A 6,000-nucleotide genomic window follows, 5' to 3' on the forward strand; every position below is an offset into this window, starting at 1 on the left:
ATTCTAGACAATATAATAGAATGGTTTTTAACTTCCGACCAACGCCCTCCAAGTCACGCTTGTAGCTGTGAAAAGTTATTCGCGTAAATTCATAATGCAGCAATATGAGGAGTATAACATTTGGCGCCATGGAGTGAGCTCACTTTTATCAGTCTTATGCTTTTTGAACGCCTGTCTTTACTTTTTTGTAAAGCATTAGCTCAATTTTTGACCGTGGGTTGGGTGCCACGATTTTGTCGTAACTGCAACTGCAGCAATCTAGCCTAGCCTCAAAAATAAATTTAAAATTTTTTTTAATTATGAGGGCACAGAAGTTAAGTATGAAGAACATCCAATGTTCCAAAGAAGGAAGATCTCAAGAGAGACGCTTTGCATTAAATGCTACAACAATCAGTTGATACACGATTAATAATTCGCCTATTGTTGAATAATATCCCGCATAATCCAGAACCGTATTGGTACTGTTTCATTTACTGTTCACAACCATTTGCGATCATATCTGAATGGTTTCGTATAACATTCAAAATAACAATAAATCAACCGTTCCACAAACGGTTTTGACAGACTATCAAACTGTAATTGAGCAAAATACAATGTGGGGAATGGGCGGTTAAGTTATGTAACCATAAAAAAACAACGATTTCTTCGAACATTTTTTTTTTCGTTTACAGTTTGAGAAATGAGCCAAATACTATCCATTCTTCTTCTTTCTGGCATTACGTCCCCACTGGGACAGAGCCTGCTTCTCAGCTTAGTGTTCTTATGAGCACTTCCACAGTTATTAACTGAGAGCTTACTGTGCCAATGACCATTTTTGCATGCGTATATCGTGTGGCAGGTACGAAGATACTCTATGCCCTGGGAAGTCGAGAAAATTTCCAACCCGAAAAGATCCTCGACCAGTGGGATTCGAACTCACGACCCTCAGCTTGATCTTGCTGAATAGCTGCGCGTTTACCGCTACGGCTATCTGGGCCCCATATCCATATTTTGCCTAATTTACAGTAAGGAAAACAGTTCCATAATTGTTGAACTATAGGATTTCAATAAAAACAAATACTGTATTGGTAATGCTGTGTTTTACGGTATTTTGACCCTATACTGTACTGTACTGTTGTGTTTCAATAATAAGACAAGAATGAAGCATATGATTTTGATTTGTTTTATTTAAACATATATAAAAAAATATTGTTCACCTGAAATGATAGACATAAATTAAAGCCTAAAATAGTAATTTTGGTTCAATTCAAATTGATTTTTCAATGAGTCTCTGAGACAGGAAAGGCTGACTTCTCTGAGGCAGGAAAGGCTGTTGAGCCCACTGGAAAATCCACAGTAATTAGCATAAACATGATTAATTCTGAAAGGAAACAGTTTTGTTAATAAGCATATTTTAATTCTGATACTCCCACGTACCTCTTCAAAGTCAATCTAGCGAATTATTGTTCTTATCAGCAGTGGGCGGGATCCATTCTATCCGGAACATATGACCCTAGCACGGCACCGGCGTCGTTGGGATCTTAGCTGGGGCAAAATGCACTCGATGGATGCTGCGGAAGATCATTCCTGTTGGTGCCGGCAATGCACAGAAAACGACGAGTCGGTTTATTGAAACTGCATACGACCTGGAGAGAATGTTGTCACGTAAATGTTGGGATCTCGATTGGCACAAACCATTTTAAACACTTACCGATGAATTAGAATCCAATTGGATAACACCGTCGGACACCGTCTCCATGGGAATCCGTCATCCGGGGTGAAATTTGATGCTGCCGGATGAACTTTCTGTAGAGGACCATAGTGTGTTAACTCGCGAGCGCATTTTAGAATGAGATGAACTGTTTTTCTGCTGTTGGCTTAGAAAAACTTGGGAAAGCGAAGAGGCATTAGTATTGTCGCACCGCCACCAAACCGGATCGCGCCAGTGAGACTCGCGACGCGCCTCAACTCGCGCGATTTTAAAATCAGTTTTTTAGTGTGGCGTTGCATTCTTACGATTTTTATGAACACAGCGCACTATTCACATATTAGCTGCGACGCACGGGGCCCGAGAAAACAATAATTATAAATAAATGTTGGTCTTGATTTCTACCGGATACATAATAATAACCTTTTTTCACGGATCTATTGCAAACGTTTTTCCACACAGAAAGTAAACAAGACAAATTGCACGCTAAAAAAATATTATTTAGCGAATGCGTATAACATTTCAAACAGCGATAAAAGGTGTCGACTTTTTAAGCAACTCGATCAAAAATGTTGACGAAACTAAGAATCATAACGAAATTTGAGTTATTACGTTTTTTAGTAGACTTGTGTTAAGTGACAAAATAGTATTTGCTCACTGTTAAAAACAACGTAAAACAATTTTTTAAGCGTGTGCAGTGGAGTAATATGTCATTGCTCACAAACACCAATTCGTGTAACAGTTTGCCAAACTGTTAAATAAAAGTAGTAAACAGTAAAATATACGTGTGTTAATTAACCATTCCTGGAAAGGTATAGCTATGTTTGTACCGTTTCTCAAGAGTCTCAAGTTCTGTATCATTAAACAATACCGTGACACTTTAATTTCTTGTCACTGTTTGACATGGATTACAAAAACCGTTCTTTATTGTTTTAAAATAAGGGTTCAATATCGTTCAACATAACTGCAACTGTTTGGGATACGTTAACCTTAACTGTTAGAAGAAAGATACTGTTACGCATATAAGCCAAGTTGTATTTTACTATGCGGGTTAAACAATTCAAAATAGCACGATATGAAAGTAATGATTTGCTAAACTGCAAACTCAAAAGAACAGCTCATGTTTGAAAGATGGTGAATATTACAAAGGCGCTGTCCATTAACCATGTGGTCATTTTTCGGAATTTCTGACCCAGCCCCTCCCCCTCGGGGTTATTTGTACATACAAAATATTTAAAATTTATATGGACCGTACCGTGGTCTTTGAGCAGACCCTTTCCTTCCCCCCATAAATGACCACGTGGTTCATGGACGAGCACCTAATCTAAATTAATTATCCCACATGCTATGGATCTTCATCTACTCGATACCTTTTCAGCAATATGCTCAACCACAGATGTGACAAGTAATGGCTTTACGTTGGTGATGTTATTATCATCAGCCTCAAACGCACACTTTGTGACTTTTTTCAGTGCGAGAATAGCTCTACATATTTTGAATTTTATAAATTAATAACACTCAGTCCTTATAATTGACATTTATTTGAAAAAGTGTCACAACAGATTTGTATTAGTTAGAAATCCTAAGTAGAATCTGCATTAATCATCAACGCCGCATACAAATTTCAATGACGGCCTACTTCGCCTTAAAGTGTTTCCTTGTACTTACTTCACATTAATTTATTTGGGCTAAAAATCATTATCAATATTTTCCTATTCTTCCAGTAAATTTCACTTGTCCACTTAAATGAACGAGCACTTAAATAAACGTTTTGAAATGTGATTTTTTTTTTCAAATTATGCCAGATGGCCGTTATGCCAAATGGATATTATGCCAAATGGCCATTCTGCCTAATGGCTTTATGCCAAACGGCATTATGCCAAATGGCTTTATGCCAAATGGGGTAGAGCCCTTGGGGGACCGACATTCCCCATACAAAAATGATAAGGAAGAAAGACTTAAAGTAACAGAAAACACTATTTATTCAAAGGTACACCGAAAGTTTGTTATTTTTGGACAGATATCGGGACTTGACTTTCTGTTAAAAAATTTCGATAATTCGATACAGTTGCTGAATTATCAGACATTTCATGCAATCTGCGTTAGATAATATTGATACCTGGGCATTTGATAATGGTTTTACATTTTCAGTTCAAAAAACTAAATTTATGATTTTTTCAAGAAAACATTCAACAATTAGTATTAGTTTATATCTAAATGGATATGAAATTGAACAAGTGTTTGATTATAAATACCTTGGTATATGGTTTGATTCTAAATTAAATTGGGCAAGTCATATTTCATATATTCAAAAAGTTTGTTCGAAAAGAATAAACTTCCTTCGATCAATTACTGGTACTTGGTGGGGTGCTCATCCGTCTGATTTATTAACGCTTTACAAAACAACTATTCGCTCTGTGATGGAATATGGTTGTTTTACATTTGGTAATGCCGTTCAAACTCATTTTTCAAAACTTGAAAAATTGCAATTTCGTTGTTTAAGAATTTGTTTGAAGCTTCTGAATTCAACTCATACTCAATCTATTGAAGTATTGGCTGGAATTGAACCACTCAAAATTCGATTTCAGAAATTAAATTGTAAATTTCTGTTGCAATGTGTTTCATACAAACATCCGATTATTGATAATTTAAAATCGTTATATGAAATCAACCCGACAAGTAAAATATTAAGCTCCTTTACATATTGTTTAAATGAGAATTTAACGCCAATTTCTTCCCCTGGATTCCAAAATTACAATATTAATATTCATACTTTTCGACCCCTTATTGATTTATCTTTATATGAAGAATTGAAACAAATTCCAAAAATTGAACATCCGCGTTTTGCAAATTATTTATTTGAACGTAAATTTGAAGGTATCAGTCGTGATAAATTTTATTTCACTGATGAATCTTTAATTCAAAATGTTGCTGGATTTGGAGTATTTAATAATTTTTTGGCTCACTTTTTTAAATTACAAAATCTTTGTTCTATATTCATAGCTGAGATAACTGCTTTATATTTTGCATGTAAGTTAATTAAACTTTTTACTCCAAACTTATTTATAATATGTTCTGATAGTTTGAGTTCTCTTCATGCTTTGAACTCCATAAACTTTAATTCAAAAACTCATCACATTCTTTTGGAGCTTAAAAATCTCTTGTATGATTTATATACTCAAGGGTTTTTAATTAAATTTTTGTGGGTTCCTGCTCATTGTAATATTTATGGCAATGAACAAGCTGATTCTTTGGCCAAATTAGGGGTTACTCGAGGAATTATTTACAATAGAGAAATTTGTGCTTCAGAATATCATTCAAAACTTAATAAATATTGTATGGATAATTGGCAACATTTTTGGAATTCGAGTGATAAAGGACGTTGGTGTCATTCCATTTGTCCGTTTGTTGATAAATTCCCATGGTTTAAAAACATATCTGTAAATAGAAATTTTATTTGCACTTTTTCACGAATAATGTCGAATCATTACATATGCAACAGTTATTTATATCGCTTTGATATGAAAGATTCAAATTTATGCGATTGTGGGGAATTTTATGAAGATATTGATCATATTGTGTTTGTATGCACCAAATTTATGATACCTAGAAATAAATTCATTAAAAATTTGAAAATCTTTTACCAAACTCCTCCTACATCTGTCCGTGATATACTTGGAAGTAAATTTTATCCCATTTTGAAACTATTATATAATTATCTAAATGAGATATCATATCTTGTTTGATTTGTATCTGCCTTAATTTTCTTTGTTTTTTTTTCAGGATTGAAATATGAAACACCTACCATGAGAGATTATTTCCCATTTTTCTGATTGAACGTTTCAGAAGATCATGAATCTGGCTCTGTTATGGTTCTATCCGAGTGAGCCTTTAGTTTATAAGATATTTATTATAACGTTTTAAAAACGATGAAGAGGTTTTGTGCCTTTTTGAGAAGATCTAATTAAGTGATCACTCAAAGGGGTTTTTCCCTCTTTCAAAATTTTAGTTAAAATAAATAAATAATAATAAATAATACAGTTGCTGCTTATAGTATGAATGTCTCTTGATATTGTAATGTTTGAAATTCTGGAAACTGTACACTGAAGATGGTAAGCTACTCCCAAACATAAAAACCCAGAATTGAAAAGAAAAAATGCTATTTCTGACAACCTAATCGTGATCTATAGAGGCTAAACGGATTTCCACCAAACCAAAGATTGCTCAACCAAAAAATCAAAGGTTGTCCAAGGATTCTCCTAAAAAAAATCAAAGATTTTTTTTTTCCAAATTTCACCAGAAATGCTCCAAAC

The 6,000-nt window shown here is 34.2% G+C and overlaps 1 long non-coding RNA gene across 1 annotated transcript; it reads right to left on the reverse strand.

Annotated features, from left to right (window-relative positions):
* Positions 1-1,286: 1,286 nt before the first annotated feature.
* LOC110678657 lies at positions 1,287-1,886 on the reverse strand. Its single transcript, XR_002501812.1, has 3 exons — positions 1,691-1,886; positions 1,417-1,625; positions 1,287-1,360 (listed from the first exon to the last, which is right to left on the reverse strand). It is a non-coding gene; the product is annotated as an uncharacterized LOC110678657 (long non-coding RNA).
* Between the last annotated feature and the right edge of the window lie 4,114 nt (positions 1,887-6,000).

The sequence above is a fragment of the Aedes aegypti genome, chromosome 3 (assembly GCF_002204515.2).
Source record: "Aedes aegypti strain LVP_AGWG chromosome 3, AaegL5.0 Primary Assembly, whole genome shotgun sequence".
Classification (NCBI taxonomy): Eukaryota; Metazoa; Arthropoda; class Insecta; order Diptera; family Culicidae; genus Aedes; species Aedes aegypti.